The sequence below is a fragment of the Acomys minous genome, assembly GCF_964271855.1.
Source record: "Acomys minous genome assembly, chromosome: 8".
In the NCBI taxonomy this organism is placed as follows: Eukaryota; Metazoa; Chordata; class Mammalia; order Rodentia; family Muridae; genus Acomys; species Acomys minous.
Genome location: NC_140489.1, coordinates 35,131,485 through 35,148,548, shown reverse-complemented (window position 1 = coordinate 35,148,548; position 17,064 = coordinate 35,131,485). Strand labels below are relative to the sequence as shown.

At 44.3% G+C, this 17,064-nt stretch overlaps 1 protein-coding gene across 8 annotated transcripts in view; it reads left to right on the top strand.

Annotated features, from left to right (window-relative positions):
• The window catches only part of SIPA1L1 (signal induced proliferation associated 1 like 1), a 277,017-nt gene that overhangs the window by 151,571 nt on the left and 108,382 nt on the right, over positions 1-17,064 (top strand). Inside the window, exon 5 of one of the 8 annotated variants that reach the window (XM_084792050.1) lies at positions 16,416-16,521. The exons of the other annotated variants lie outside the window; for them this stretch is intronic. The gene's annotated coding sequence lies outside the window, so the exon portion shown is untranslated. The remainder of the gene's footprint in view (positions 1-16,415; positions 16,522-17,064) is intronic. 8 annotated transcript variants of the gene reach the window in all.

Below are 17,064 nucleotides of genomic sequence, written 5' to 3'. Positions count from 1 at the left end.
CAGTATATAGGCAGTGGCTCCATGCAAGACCATAGTCAGTGCCTTCAAGTAGTTGGTCTGTGACGAGCTGCCAGCTCAGTTTTGTGTCCTCTTTTGTCCTCTCCTGAGGGGCATCGCCCTAGTTCCACAACATTAAGCACTGCCTGCCTCTGACTCCCCATCCTGTATCTCTGACTCAGACTTTGTTCAGATTGACATGTCACCTGTCTCCCGAGCGCTTGTAGAGTAGGTTCAGTTGTCTCCTGGGGAAGCGCTCTTGGCTTGACACATGTCTGGGGCGCTCTCCTCCTGGTTCCCGGGACTACTTTAGCAGTGAGCCCCACTTTCTAGAAAGTCTGTTGGTTGTCTCAGCTAGTGTCCTAGCTGTGTCTCTTGTACTCAGCATTCCATAGGAGAATGTGTCACTTCATTGCTCCAGCTGAATGCTGTGGAGTTCAGCTCTTTAAACTTTCTCTAACCATGAGCATGTCTGTGGTCTCACCTCTACCTGTCCACTTCCGTCTAACTGGGACATGTTTTGAGCAGGGCCTGGAGCCCACCCACCCCTTCATGACAAAAGCTCTGTTTAGAGCTAGGGTCTTGTCTTGCTTTATTGCCAAGGGGGACTCAAAGTCCTGGGCTCAAGGAACCCATGTGACTCAGCGTCCTGAAGCACTGGGACTCTGCATCTGTGTGCTCTACACTTTGTGGTTTTAATAATGACGCTAGGCGTCAAACCCAGGGCGTTCTGCACACTAGAACAATTGCTCTACATTTGAGCTACATTTCCAGACCACATTCCTCTTAAAGTCGAACCCCCTTTTCTTTGTTTCTTTCTCTCTCTCTCTTTCTGTCCGTCCGTCCTTCCTTCCTTCCTTCCTTCCTTCCTTCCTTCCTTCCTTCCTTCCTTCCTTCCTCTGTTGCCCTGGCTATCCTAGACTCATTTGTAGACCAGGCTGTCCTCAAACTCAGGCCTCCCGAGTACTTACTTACTTTCTTTTATTTTCTTTTTTGTTTGTTTGTTTGTTTGTTTTCCGAGATAGGGTTTCTCTGTGTAGAGTTCTCTGTCCTGGACTCACTTTGTAGACCAAGCTGGCCTCGAACTCACAGAGGTCAGTCTGCCTCTGCCTCCTGAATGCTGGGATTAAAGGCATGCGCCACCACGCCCAGCCTCAAAACCCATTTTCAAAGCCTCCCAGTTTCCCATAGTCTGACACCCATCTATCTCATCAATATCATGGTCCCCCTCCTTTTTGAGCCATAATGGCTTACTTTACCTCAGATGTACTATGTTTGTTCCTGTTGGGGGTTTCTGCTCCCTCCTGACAATGAAAGGCCTTTCTTGTGGAGTGTGGGTGGATTCACCTGTTTCTTTTACGAGAACCAGAGCTTGACAACAAGTGTCTGCCTCTGTTGTTCATCACCTTATTTTTTGAGACAGGGTTTCCTACTGACCCTGCAACTTGCTGGTTTGGGTAACAGTAGCCAGTGGGTCCCCAGGATCTGCTTGCCTCTGTTTTTTCGTGTGGCTTTTGCCAAGGTTGCTAGGGCTCAGTTTGCCTTGCTGCTGTTATCCAGTGCTTTGCAATGGCCCTGGCATCTAGCGGCCCTGGCGTCTTCCCAGTAGATGCCAGGAACACACTCCTGCTCTGTTTTGTGATCATGAATGTCCCCAGATACCGCCAAGTGTGAAGGCAACCACCGCAGTTGAAATCCACTCTTTTAAATATTAAAATGTCTTCTTTAGTTCAAAAATGAAGACAAAATCTCTTTTGTTTTGTTTTTTATTTTTATAAAAGGAACATAACATTTTAAAGCTATTACAGAGATTGTTCAACTTACACCATTACTTGAGTTATAAGCATCTGTTTTCATCTTACATGTTTCTGTAGTTCCACATTAAGCTTTGCGTTAGAAACCTTAAAATATTCTGAAGGGATTTGTTCTCTCAGTGTTTCTATATTTTCCGCCTGCTCTCATCACCATGGAGCTAAACACTCTGAAAGACATCTTAGGTTAAAAACAGTAATGACTGAACCGGAAACATTTTTTTCCTTCGTGTTCTTTTCTCCTCTCTTCTGTTCCTCCTTAACCCTTCATCAACCAAATGGGGTATTGGGATTCAGAATGGGAAGGGCACGCTGCCTAGAACATGCACCCCTGGAAAATGACCAGCCACTGTGTAATTTGAACAGATACATACATGAACACTGAGATAAAGGAAGCTGTATGAGAAATGCCTGGGGAGGGGGCGTGTGTTTTATACATCTCCGTGCGTCAAATACTGCATGTCACTCAGGAGCCCTGACAGTGTACAGAAAACAGGACAGAATGTGTGCTAGCTGGTTTTTTCACATGATGTGTTTGATTCTTGGATTAAGTTCAGTCCTTACTAGCGCCTTCCCTCCCTCCTGTCAGTGCTGGGGTCAGACTCTAGGGCCTACTGTGGGTTGGGCCAGCACTCTACCATTGAGCTACACCTGTAGCCCCTGGCCACATGTTGCTAGGAGATATTATGAAACCAAGTACCTGGAGAGCTCCAAGCCATCAAAGTTAGAAAAGGGCTTCTGTGGGGGCCGCGTGCCCAGTGGTGCATTGCTTGCTTAGCATGGCCAAGGCTGTGGCCTGCCGTCAGCATGTCTCATTCATCGCCACAGCAGCGGTGCACCAGGGAACCGCTCACTGTGCTAACTTACTGTGTGGTGGCTCCTGCCACCCAGGCGCACACCCCCATGGCTTGTGAGGATTTAGGTTTTGAATCTCAATATTCTAATCTCTACTCTCTAATTTTGAAGCATCTTAAATACATGCAAACTAGCAGCAGATGTCAGTGTTTCCATTTTCTGTTTAATTTTAATTATAACTTTTTTGCAGAGGAGGGCATAGCCTTCCATGAATAGTCTCCAGGTTTTTGTTATAGTGAACACTGCTTAAAGAACTTACCCTATCCCCACCCCACCAGACACACACAATGGTGCTAGACTCTCCCAGGAGCAGTCGGGGGTCTGTGGGGTGGGTGGGGGATGCCTCATTTCAAAATTGTAGCAAAAATAATTAAGAATTCATGATTTTATCATATATGGCAGTAATACGCTGAGATGTCCATTTGAGATACTGGACCCTTTTATTATCTGGTAAATGAGCATGAAACAGCAAGGGCATTTGAAAACTAGAACCCGGTTCTTGGCTCATTGTTGGAGTATTCTGTCCTGAATTCATCGCTATAAACAGGATGAAAACTTTTCTGCACTTGCCTCCTAACCAAATGTTAATTTTGAAGTGTCCAAAACAGGTTTTCTGATGGCTGAAAAAACAAGGTGCCTCCTTCCATGTAGAGTAGGAGAGTGCTCCCATGAGCATGAACTTGCAACATTGTAGGAAGATTAACATACTTTTCTGTGGATACTTACTGAAACACAGTAGAGAGACTTTTCATCAATGCCCAAGCTTAGGCTTCTTACAAACATCTTTGTACATTTTAGTGGACTTACTACGGTAGGAATTAGATTTTGAGGTGGCCCTTTCCATGGATCGTTATCATTTATATACTCATACTGTTGTTTTGTTCTACTTATAAGCTATTTACATGTGTTCATTGGGTCACCAAAATACTATTTATTTACAAGTAGCTATTTGTAAGTGGAAACCACATTTATCTGTTTGGATGTGTTTGTCCTCTTAGTTAGGAATGCAGTGACAAGCCATTCCAGCAGCCAGAGCAGATACAAATTTTGCCACATAGACTGTCTTGGGATTGACCACTGCACTTGACTACATCAGAAGGCTGACACGCATTTGGTAATGCATCTGGGGATCCTGGAGCTTTGAGCTTGATTCCACCAGTGTCTTTAGTCATGCTGGCCTGTTAGTGTTCTGTGTATCCTGCTGCCCCCCAGGGGAACACACACCCTGGCCATACCTGTGCTTCCATCAGGGAGCTCAGGAGTGGTAAGAGGTAGGATGCTTCAGACTTCTGCTTAGTTCTCATTCCTCAGACCAGTCGCTGGGAGCACGAGTGACACAGAGAATGATCTGTTCTTGGGGGCTAGGTTAGAATTCTGCACACCTGCTAGAAGAAATGAGTAATCTGTGGTGAAGAATTGAGAGAGAGGCAGCAACAGGTAGTAAGCAGTGTGCCACACCTGAGCTAAGGACAGTGTGTACCAGTGTGATTAAAAGTCCTGGAACTTTGAATTTCCTTGATTCTTGACTTCTTAGAATAAGTTATGGACCACGTTTTTGAGAATATTTTTTCAGATACTTTTTTCTAGTCAGACTAATTTTCCAGGTGACTCAGATATTAGGGTAACAAATACTCTGCTTTGGAGTCTTCCTTACTGCTAATTATATTATTGGGAAAAAATAGGAACTTTGTCATAATACTTAATTTGAAAACTGAAACATGTTTGATGAATTTGGGATTTTTGTTTTGTTGTTTCTTTCTTTCTTTGTTTTCAAGACAGGCTTTCTCTGTGTGGCCCTGGTTGTCCTGGAACTTGCTCTGTAGACCAGGCTAGCCTCCAACTCATAGAGATCCAACTGCCTCTGCTCCCTCCCCAGTGTTGGAATTAAAGGTGTGTGCCATCACTGCCCAGCTTGAGTTTGTATTTTTTTTTTTAAGAATGTTTTTGTTGCTATCTAAAAGTTTTATTTGGTTTTTACCAGTAATGGAAACACTGTGAAGATGATTCATTTTCACAAATACTGACTGACACTGAGCAGAGGTGGGCAGGCATTGAGCAGCACTCAGGTGAACAGGCAGTGAGCAGCTCACAGGTGGACAGGCAGTGAGCTCACAGGTGGACAGGCACTGAGCTCACAGGTGCACAGGCGCTGAGCTCACAGGTGCATAGGCAGTGAGCTCACAGGTGGACAGGCAGTGAGCTCACAGGTGCACAGGCACTGAGCTCACAGGTGCACAGGCACTGAGCTCACAGGTGCACAGGCAGTGAGCTCACAGGTGTACAGGCACTGAGCTCACAGGTGCGCAGGCACTGAGCTCACAGGTGCGCAGGCACTGAGCTCACAGGTGTGCAGGCACTGAGCTCACAGGTGCACAGGCACTGAGCTCACAGGTAAATCAGCAGTGAGTGAGCAGCACAAGCAGCTCCAGTTTTTGTGCTGACAACTTTTAAGTACAAACTGCTCCGCAGGACCAGATCATTGGAGGAATTTCTTTAATGTCCTATTGTTCTTAACTCTTCTCCAGTTACTGCATTTTTCAGACCATAAGACGCACTTCCCTCCCCCTCCCACCCAAAATGTGTGCGGGGGGCGGGGGGTGGGGGGACGGTTAAGGTGTGCCTTATGGTCCGATTGCTGTTTTTACTGTTTTCCTTCTCTAAAAACTGGGTGCATCTTATGGTCAGGTGCATCTTATAGTCCGAAAAATACTGTATATATCATGTTAACTTCCTTTCACTCTCAGGAATGTTTTCATTTGCTTATTGTTGGTCTCTTTCTAAAGCTAACTTCATAGAAGCAGGGACATTTGTCATCCTCCAGTTTTATAGCCCTTTGGGAAGAACGGAAACATGATAGTATTTATAACGGTAGTGTAACTAGTGTTAGTTACCATCTCCTTTTATGCATAATAGATACCTTGATTTCATCTGTTACTGGACACCAAATGCCATGTTTAGAGACAGATTTTTCTTTGAGACTTGAGACGCAATAGTACTGCCTCCTGTCTTTTTTATCTTAATACATTGTTATTAAATACTTAAATTTTTTAGTCTTTTCCTTTTTACTTACAAATCTTGAAAGAAGCGCTTTACATTTTGTGTTTTTCTTTGTTTTATTATAACTGAAGTTCTATTAGGATTTTACTGTCTTTCTTTCACCACACACCCCAGTTTTTATGATTTTATATAGAAGTTTGAGGTTTTGTTTTTATTTCTAAATTATTTTTATAAGTGATTTTTCTATCATTGTAAAGAAGCACCGTGACTACGACAACTCTTTCAAAATAAACCATTTACTGGGTGCAGTGGTGTACGCCTGTAATCCCAGCACTTGGGAGGCAGAGGCAGGCAGATAGTTTGTGAGTTCAAGGCCAGCCTGTTCTACAAAGTGAGTCCAGGACAGCCAAGACTGCACAGAGAAACCATGTCTCGAACCACTCCCTCCAACAAAAAACCTACTTAATTGTGGCCTTCCTTACAGTTTCGGAGGCTTAGTCATTATCATTGTGACTGGGAACAGGGTAGTACACATTGTGCTGGTTAGCAGCTGAGCGTGACATCCTGATCCACAGGCAACAGGCAGCGGCGGTTGGGTCTGGCACGGGCTCCTAAAGCCCTGAAGCTCACCCCCACTGCCATACTTTTTCTGACAAGGCCACACTACCAATCATTCTAATCCTTTCAAAGAGCTCCGCTTCCTGGTGACCACCATATGAGCCTATGGGGGCCATTCGTATTCAAACCATCACAAGGTTAAGGGTGTAGCTCTGCAGTAAAGTACTTGCCTGTCACACAGAAGGTCCTGGGTTCTACTTCATAAAGAACAATCAAATACCTTTGCTGTTTATAACACAGACTCACTCTTCTTTGATGTAATATTAATAAATAAGTTATCATGGGTGTTTTGTTTTCTTTCAGACGTATTGTCAGCTTTTATTCTTGACAGTTTCTTCCTTATTTTTATTCTCTACTCACTGTAGTGTTAACTTGATTCTTAAGTAGGCAGAAGAAGTTACTTTCATAGGAATCACCAACACTTTCCCACTTCTGTTCTTGGGGTCATGATATTTCTCTTTCGCCCTCTGAACCATGTTCTCTATTTATCTCCCCTTGGAAGAATACTTGGATTTCACACCATAAAACTTACTATATTACTGGTGGTGAGAAATGTCAGTTGTTTTGTACACATTTGTTTGTTTGTTTTGGGTTTTCTATTAATTCATCCTGCTGTTTTTCATTTTTTATTTTCGGATTCACCTTCGCTGCATTCTCTTGTGTTACATGATTCATTGGTGTGGACGTTATTCTGGTTTGACTTCTCATTTCTCTAGACCATGGAGAGCTACTCAAATTGGGGGATTTTTTTTTAACTGTCTTCTGTATAAGCTGTAATTACAGATGCCCTGAATTTGGCTTTGGGAAGGAGATTTGGTGATTTGACTGAAGTTTCTTTAGCTAATTTGTTAATCAAACCAGAGCACATTGCATTTCCAAAAAGTGGTTTTCCAAGTGTAATTACTCCTTCCACTGAAGTAGTGCCCTAGTGTTCGGTCCAGTGTGTGCAAACTCCCTCCCCTTGGGTTAGTGAGCGTGTGGCTTTCCTCCAGTAGAGCTGGCTCATCTGCCGCCTGGCAAATCCTTCCTCATAAAGGAGCACCCATACACAGTACGCTTTGTCCTTCTTTTCCAGTGGACATGCTTTCTTGACTTTCTTACTGAGCTCTCATTGCTTATAATAAAAAGCATAAATGTTTGTGATTTCCTGTATACTATTTCCAAAGTAATTATGCTTCTCTGGAAAAACTCCTTTATAACAAAAGATTTATAAAGAGGGAAACATTTTCTTTCTAAAAATCACCCTTCTCCTTCCTCTCATTTCTCTGAGTCCTTTCATTTTCCCACATGTTGCTTTGTGTGTATTCTCTTGTATAAACCTGTTTATAGAGTAGAATATAGGTCTTTCTTTCTTTCTTTCTTTCTTTCTTTCTTTCTTTCTTTCTTTCTTTCTTTCCTTCTCCTCCTCCTCCTCCTCCTCCTCCTCCTCCTTTTTCTGAAACAGGGTCTCTCTGTGTAGCCTTGGCTGTTTCTCAACTCGCTTTGTAGACCAGGCTGGCCTTGAACTCAAAGTGATCCACCTGCCTCTGCCTCCTGAGTGCTGAGATTAAAGGTGTGCACCACCACATCTGGCTAGAACATAGGTATTTTTAAAGCTAACAGTACATCTTAAATTTTTCCTCTTAACTACCTGCCAGCTCATAATGCAATAAAAATGGGGAGAGATGTCATTTTGAATGTATTACCTTAAAGAAAATTACTAAAATATTAACTCAAGGAAGAATTTAGTAGTAGGACTAGATGTGAGAGAAGTGGAGAGCACCAAGTTTGTAGTGTGCTGACAGCAGTGTTTAGAAAAGGTGGTTACATACTCAGTCCCATAACAATACAAGATTATAATGTGCCCTGTAATAAACATAGCCAAGCACATTCAGTGGCTTCATGTTTTGTTTTGCCTCCTGAGATGAGGTCTTCCTGTGTAACCTAGGCTGCTCTACTCTTGAACCTCTTGCCTCAGCTACCTCAGTGCTGTGATTACAGGTGTGTGTCACTAGATCAAGTTACAGTGCTTTATGATTTAAAACATTTCAAAGCTAGTTTAAGAACTAAGAGCTACTGTGTATTACTGAGCAGAAACTTTAGCATTTAAAAGAACCCAGTGCTTCCTAAATTAATTAACAAAATGGATTAAATTAAAAGATAAAGTACTACAACCAAGAGACTTTTCCAAGAACCATTACTGAATGATTATAAAATTAATTGAGGCTGCTGATGGGGTCAGCAGGGCTTGTTATAATGCACTCACACTAAATTGGTGTGGCATCCAGATACACACATATATGAGGGGACCCCTAAATATAATGCTGGGGTACCTAGGCCACTTGTAAGCTACTAGGCTTCTTTGTAGAGAATGATCCTCTTCTCATTGTTACTGACAAAAGATAAAACTATAAAACCTTTAAAGATGGAAGGAGAAGAAATAAGAGACTAGAATTGTCAGCAGTTTTGGTTGTGACTAATTTCATGGTGGTAAATGTTTAGCTCTGAGTGTGGTTAGAGATTGGAGGTTGCATTAACCTGCTGACACCCACAGGCTGGAGGGCCCGGTCTGACACCCACAGGCTGGAGGACCCGGTCTCTGGGAAGAGCACACTGAGGTGGGCTGGATCTCAGGAGAAAAAGAAAGTAGAAATCTTCAAAATGCACCCAAGAATCATTTTTGAAATGATGGAAAATGAAGATTTATTTAAAAGGTCTCTCAAAGATAAAAGAACAGATGTGCGTGTGCCACACCCACGTCCCCCAAAAAAGAAGTACAACATGAGGGAAGAAAATAGGAAACTGTCCAGGATGTAGGTAACCTACAGAGGCCACCCCAATCTCAGAATTCCAGTAAAGGGGTCATAGCAAACCTTTTTGCTTTGTGCAGGTAGAAAACAATGATGTTTTATTTTTCTCTTTGCTTTATTCACTTTAGAAAGAAACTAAGCAAATGGGTAAAAGAAAAATCATTAAGTCTATGATAAATAAGTAAGCAATTGAGTAAAGTGATAATTATAAACCCTATGTACACCACATGTGTCATTGGAGCTCTCCGCTCTAGCAGCTGAAGAGAAGAATCATGGAATGATGCCTGGAATATTCTAAGGACAAGTGTTTTATTTACTCCCCTTGGCTATAGTCCCAGCACTTGAAGTCCAGGTAGACAGGCCAGATTGCATGCTATTGCAGTCTACTGCATGCTAAGCACACATCCCGTCAGTCTACTGCATGCTAAGCACACATCCCGTCTGTAAGCTGTAGCTCTGTCCCTGAGAGCGTGTTTCAAGATGGACTTGGCATTTCACTTTACCATAAAAATAAAAAGAGGGCAAAAAAGGACTGAAAGGCTTCCTGTCATCAGGTTTAGTTTTTAAGCACTTGACTGGCGACTGGTTTGTGTTTTACCTCACTGCCCCACTCCCCAACTGTAAATGAAAGTTGAAATGATCAAAGAAAGTCTAAGGAAAATCTCATTCAGAAATAAAGAATTTTAAGTTTGAGGTAACAGATAAGAAACTGAAGGTTTTATATAATGCATAGCTTTCTATGTATACACACTTAGTTTAAAAGAAGCCTGGGAAGATATGGTGAGCATTAAAGATGTTTTATAACTTCGCCTTAGTTCTTGGGAACAGGGGCCAGACTCATGGACATAGGGCTTCTTGTTTTCAGAGCCAGGATCTATATAAAGGGCTCAAAGGTGACAAGTGAAGTGAAGTTGTTAGATCAAGTTCTGTTGTCAGCTCCAGATGGGGGCGCTGGTCCTCTGCTGCCTCAGAACAGTGGCCTCCTCACTGCTTGTCCGCCTTTTCTGGAGCGGTGAGTACAGCAGCAGCGAGCAGCTCAGCACACTTGGCCTTACCTGTGCACTGCTCTCTGTGCACAATACAGACTGTCCTGAGTGCTGTGCTGAGGTTAAGGTTGGGGTGTCTTAAAAAAGGTACATGGTGGGCTGGTGCCGAGCTTCCCTGGGTAGAGTGTGAGCATGCGCTAGGTTTGCTCTCCAGCACTGCGTAAAACCAGGTGTGCGGACACATCACTGTAATAATTCCAGCTCTGGGGAGGTGAAGGCTGGAGATGAAATTCAGGGTTCCTCAGCTACACAGCCAGTTCAAGTCCAGCCTGGGGTACACGAGACTCTGTCTTAACTTTTTTTTTGTAAGAAGCATATAATTGGTTTATTAAAGAAAAAACAACTTGAAAAATGGGGACAAGGATGTGACTTTTGTATTTGAGGATAAAAGGTCAAAATCATTTGCCAATCATTGACTTGAACTTCCCTCCCATTTCTGTTCTGGGTTAACCACTCCGCCTGTCGCTGTTTCCTGTGAATGCCCCTGTGGACTTCGCAGGAGTTTGGATTGCTGAACCTGTTGGCTTACTTTAGGCATTTCAGTGCATCAGTGAGTTTAAGCAGGTCACTCACAGCTTTTTAAAGCAGCTATTCATGTGTGCCTGTTTTCATGTTCTTCGATGGTAGAGGGCCGAGGGAGAGGTGAGCACCTGTTAGTCTTCATTTCCTTCTGCTGTGGACAGTCCTGAAGCCAGAGAGCTGGAACTAAGCCCCAGTGAGGTTACCATGCTATGGTCTTCGACCATGTCTCTCGCTCCCCACCCCCCTTTTTAAAAATTAATTTATTCTTGTTACATCTCAATGGTTATCCCATCCCTTGTATCCTCCCATTCTTCCCTCCCTCCCATTTTCCCCTTACTCCTCTCCCCTATGACTGTTTCTGAGGGGGATTTCCTCCCCCTGTATATGCTCATAGGGTATCAAGTCTCTTCTTGGTAGCCTGCTATCCTTCCTCTGAGTGCCACCAGGTCTCCCCCTCTAGGGGACATGTCGACCATGTTGCTTGAACACAGTGCCACGGAGCTGCCACTATACTTCTAACTGTTGTGTCAGCCTATGAACTGTTAGCACTGCTCTAGCCCACCCCTACATTTCACCTGGGATCCTGTGGCCTTTATTTCTAAGGTTTAAGAGTACTGTCATCTTAGATGACCAAACATGTAGAGTTAATCATGGGATTCCAGGGCACTGGAGGGGCCCTGCTGCAAGAAACCTGGCTGGGGATCAGACCTTAGAGGCTGCAGTGGTCCTATCCTGTCTAAGCTGCAGGGTCTACTTGAGAAAACACAGTGGTGTCTCCTGACATAGCCTCTCATTACTAGAAAAGAGTGTTCTGGAAGAGTGGCCTGCTAAGTCCCGGTAAGCAGTGGGCCTGAGAACCTGGATCACAGGTGGCTCCACCCTGGCTCTTTAATCTCTATGGGCTTCTGCTTTCCGGCCCTGAGATTCCTCATGTGGAAAATCTGCTTCCCACCAAGGGCATCTTCACAGAAGTTGACAGTTTTGTGTTTGGAGTGTTGCCTTAGTAATTCAAGCCCAATCATCTGGTAGTTCTTAATGAAATGGCACCTTACCCATTTCCTGCCACCCATGAAGGGAGCCCTGTGGAGGGAGCCTCTGCTTAGGCCTGCATTCCTGTCCCCCTTAGGCCAAGATCCATCTGCTGGCAGCTGAGATCCTTTGAAGTATCCCGGGTTGACCACTGTGCCTTTTAAGAAGTTAATTACCATGTTTTTTATTCTCCTGGATGCATTGCTAGTAGACCAAGGCATTTGTGCTGGGGGGCAGGGGCGGGGGTAGACTTCAGAAGTGACTTGGTTGTACAGGGAAGCCTTTTTCTCCTATATTAGCTAAGGATTTTTCTGTAACCGTTCTTTAACTGCCAGCCCAGATGTGCTGAGCACAAGCCCACTGCATAGAAAGCACCTGTGTTACCCACAGTCCCTTTATCTTGTGTTGCCGGGTGTTTCCCTCTGAACTGCTGCTCTGTTCGTGAGTCTGGACCTCACAGAGGCTGATGTGCAGACTCAGTGGAGATCTGTGACTGAGGCAAACAGCAGGTCCCTCCGTGCTGAGCCTTTAGGCAGAGCGTACTGAGCCTTTAGGCAGAGCCTGTCTGGGAGAATCCAGATGCAGTAGCAGACAGAGGGGGCTGTGTGCAGTCTGTGTTTGAGGAAATGCTAGTGTACAGGGGGTGGGCCCATGTGCCTGGTATTTCTTTTTGAGTCTTCCTTAGTCAATGTGCTAGAGTCCTGAGTGCAGTCTGGGAACTGCTGCTGTTAATCCTTGAGCACTAATCTGAATTTGAGTTATAAGCGGAAGGAACTGTTCTTAATGCCACCCCTTTACTCTCCAAGCTAACTGGTGCACTTTTTCAAGTGCACTTCTTAAATTGTCTTTGGAGCATAAAATGTTCAAACAAACAAACAAACAAAAAACCCGTCATTCCCTTAACAAAGCCATTTTGAGGCTCCTTTCTGAGCTGTCTGGTTTCCTACACATCACTTGTCTCTTCTCTCAGCTCCATAGCTGCAGGGAATTGAGGCTGGAATGTGCCTTTCTGTGAGGGGTGGGGGGTAGGGGTGGGATGGGGGTGGGGGAGCAGATAGCTGGCAGCCTGCAGAAGTGTTCCTGCTGAGGCGGGTCCCTCTGGGAGTCCTTATTAGGGGGCATTTAGTATAATCAGTGGGTGGTGGAAGGGGAAGCATTATCTCCAGGTCATGCCATCTCTTTCCCTTTGACCCCAGAGAGGAAAGTCCACACTGCTAGTCTCTTCTCCTAGGCTTCCACCTGCTCTGTCATTGCCTGCTCTCTCCAGCAAGCTGCTCTTTGAGGCCACAGTGTCATCATTTTAAACCAGGCTGGCCTATATGAGACCTTGTCTCAAAGAAGCAAGCAAGAAAATTCTTTTGGTTTAAATAGAGCCAGTGATGGAAACTTTTTAATCTGTAAATCTGTAGGTTTCACAAAGGATTATGGGTGATGATGCCCTAAGAGAGGTCATCGTACACCTGCCTTACTTGGTGTGGGCAAATAACTGGATTTGAGCACAATTGACAAGAATTTCCTGCTAAGTACCTACCCTGGTATCTAAGTGCTGCCCTGCCCCCGTGTCGTTTCTCTTCCCAATGCTGTTTTCTGTGAGCACAGGGTCATATTTGACCATCACCTGTTCAGTTTGTAAAGTTGGTGAGCATTAAAGGACAGCTCAGGATGTTGGAAGCTCTCCTTTCCCTGGTCTGGTGCAGTCTGCATTGCTCCCCCCGTTCCACAGTGTCTTGTGGAAGCTTTAAGCATGCCTTCATGCCCTGGCAAGAAAGTCTGCGTGCTGTTCTGTTCATCTAGTTCTTCAGTTCTGTGTTCTCCTTACTTCTTCACCACTGTCCAGCTTTCTGCTGGTAGGAATTTTATTATTTTAGAAATTATAAGGAAAGATAATAGCAGTGCCATGATCAGAAATTTAGGGCTAAGAGGACAGAGAGGTAGTTAAAGCCTGGTCAGCCAGATACCCTGTTTGGTATAGTATTCCCAGAGTACCTATTATCACACAGACTGCCTTATGTCAGCATCACAGAGCCAAGGGAACAAGGGCTGCTTTTGAACCCTCATGTGAGCCACATATGTCATTATTAGGGGCTTGATAGTCTAAGTGGCTGACTAGCTGTGGTTTAGTTAAGACCCACCAGGAAGCAGTTTGTTTTATGAAAGACCTCAGAGTGAGCATGGACAGTACCGGAAGGAAACATTGTCTATGTGCCTATGTATACCTTGTTATGACCCGTATCACACTTCACCTTCTTACCATCTGCATCCCCCATTTCTACCTGAGCTTCTCTTGAAGGAAAAGTTGATGGTCTCAAGTATTTCTAGCACCAGGTGTACACCATGCTTAGAAGAGAATGTGGGCATTCTGGGAATTATTTACAAGAGAATGGAACATCTCTTCTGGAGGACTGAGTGATGTCCAGCAGTGGGCAGTGACTGTACAGATCTGGGATGATGCAGAGGCTTTCCACTAGTAGAGCTGAGCTCTGGACCGAAGCTCCTCTTGTTGGGATTGGAGTCTAACTAAATGGATTGTGTGGAAGTCATAGTGTGGATAGTTGTGAAGTTAAAGATGCGGTAAGGAAATGTTTTCTGATGCTGCTCTTTCAACATATGCAGGTGATGTTAGTGATGCCGCATTGCTCCTCTGTTTAATGCTATTGCTTCTTGCCATATATAACAGTATCTGGGCTGGTCTGCTGACATGCATTTCAATTGTTAGTGCTCATCAGCATGTTCGCTATTTCAGTCTACTCTTAAGGAATAGGGTGCAAAGTGTTATTGATCTGCATGGAGAGACATCCTGCTTTTTTGTTTTTTTGTTTTGTTTTTTTTTGACACAGGGTTTCTCTGTGTATCCCTGGCTGTCCTGGGCTCACTTTGTAGACCGTGCTGGCCTCGAGCTTACAGTGATCCACCTGCCTCTGCTTCCCCAAGTGCTGGGATTAAAGATGTGCACCACCATGCCTGTCTGACATCCTGATTTTCAGTTGGTGGCTTAATCAGCATCTTTATTTCTATATTGCCCGTTAGTAGAAAAAATTTATATTGTATCTCAAAGGGAGTTGATGTTGCTAATAAATAAAGAAGCGGGGAAGCGACAAGGAGGAGTGAGGAAGGTGTGGGAAGCTGGATCTTCACAATTGAAGGAAATTTTGTTGTTTAATTCAGGTGTTCATCTCTTTAGCTTTGGGTTATCAAACTGTGTTCTCTCCTCTCCCCACATGTGCTCATCTATATTTTGAAATGAAGAGTTATCATAATAAGACTAAATTGCTAAGTCTATTCGCAAGTGGGGCTGGAGAGATGGCTCAGTGGTTAAGAACACTTGCTCTTGCAGAGGACCTGGGTTTGATTCTCAGCACCAGTGTGGAGTTCACAGCTCCCTGTGACTCTAGTTTCAAGGAATCTGATGCTTCCTTGGGACTCATGCTGTGCATAAGTATATACATATGTATGTATGTATGTATGCATGTATGTATTTGCAAGTAAAACATTCATTTGCACAAATAATAAATCTTAAAAATAAAAATAAAAAGTGAAGTGATTAGGAAAGAAACTATTGATGGTGGAGACGAGGCATTTCCAGGTGGGTTTTATTTCTTCTGCCTCAGTTCCAGCTTTTAGTTTATTCCTATAATGGATGTAACTTCCCTAATTTTAAAAAGTCATGTTTGCAAGCAGGGTTGGTGGCATATGTCTGTAATCTAAGCACCTTGGGAAAGTTGAGGCAGGAAAGGCCTGGTGAGTTGCAGCGCAGCCAGGACTACAGAGTGAGAATCTGTCTCAAAACAAAGGGTAGGGAGGAGTCAGCTCTGTGGTAGATCGTTTTCTAAGAATTGAAACGTGGCGAGAATAAGCTTTGATCATAGTGGGACTGGTCCTTTAGGGGATGAATATTGTAGAAATGAAATAGAAGATAGTTTGGGTTTTTTAAGTCTGTGAGAATACTGGAAACATCTGACTTTTAAGAATTACTTTATGCTAGTATATTATTTCCTTGAAAGCTACCCTCCTGTGTTCCACCTTTGTTGTTTTAAGCAGGGTAGGTGCTCGGATTGGTCCAGTTGCTTGGTTGCCCTTCCACTTCAGAAGTGGCACTTCTTGAACCACAGCTGTGGCTGCACGTTCTGGCCCTGGCTGCTGCTGTAAGCAACAGTTAGCAGGTTGTTCTGTTGAAAGGCTTACAGTTGAAAGAACAGCATGTAAAGTTCTGGACTGTAAAGGAAGTCATAACGATCTGACTGTAGAAGTATCTAGAAAGCTCAGAAGCAAGGTTTAATTAGATAGCAGTGCAAAACCATTATCCCTTTCACAAAACACGGGGACGAGGACGTGAATGAAAACAATGGGCATTTATCTGACTGGCTGACCAGACCTAGTCTGCAAGAGCCCTGCAGTCTGTAGGCAGGGAGCATTTTTGAAACACCCCTAAATGTTCCAGCTTTAAATAGCAACGAGTCTCCTAAACTGATTCTGCGTACTGCTGGAGAAATGAAAGCCGGCTGCCTTGGAGGCAGGAAGCCTACTAGCGAGATGCTTAATTATCGTGGAAGTAAGTGCTTGTTACCGTTGAGTGCAGCATGCAGTGTGCGGTCCTCCTCAGTGTCAGCGCGTGATTTGTAGACAATGCCGCCCTGTCAGCTCGGTGCTGGTTCAGCAGCATCTTTCCAAACATGTATCTGGCAAGAATTTAAAGGCCACCTCTTGTGTAATTTGTGGAATGCTGGAAAAGGATCCTCTGCCTCTCTCTTCAGGATGTACGCACCCATGCAGGATTCTGTGCTCAGACTCTGTGCCTGCTGTCTCCTGCCTGACGAGCTCATGAGGAAGTTCGTCTTCCTGTCGTCACCTGGAAGGATGGTAACAGTTCTCTGTAATCTGGTGAAGGACATGGAGCGGGCTGCCCAGAGCAGCATTTTGTTTCTGTCGTCGTCATAAATTAGCACTGATGGGGAGGAGGAGGCTGCTCTGCTTAAGGGAATGCAGGCATTTTGTGAATTAGCAGAAGACTTCCAGCTCTGAGAGTAGATGAAAGTAAGGAGCTTGGGGAAGGTGGCTGTGAGTGCTGGGCTCGTTCTGCGATCTCTTCCTGTGGGTTAGAAAGTGCAGGGTACGATGGCTCCAGGAAACGCTGCCTGTCTTCTCTGTGCCGTGTGTGCCTGCTCTTGCCAACTATGGTAAGCTTTTGTAGGGAAATAAGTATCGACTTGAAATATGGAAGGTATTATAAAGTGAGTGCTGCAGCATAATCGGTAAAATCTTGTTGACTTTTGGTTCTCAGAACACTGCCCTGCTCGCTCCAGTTATCGGGAAGGTTGGTTTTGTCTCCAACTTCTGGTCAGCACAGTGGCATGGTGTCTACATTATTAGAGGTCATGGGCGCAAATGTCTCCGCTTCCCTCC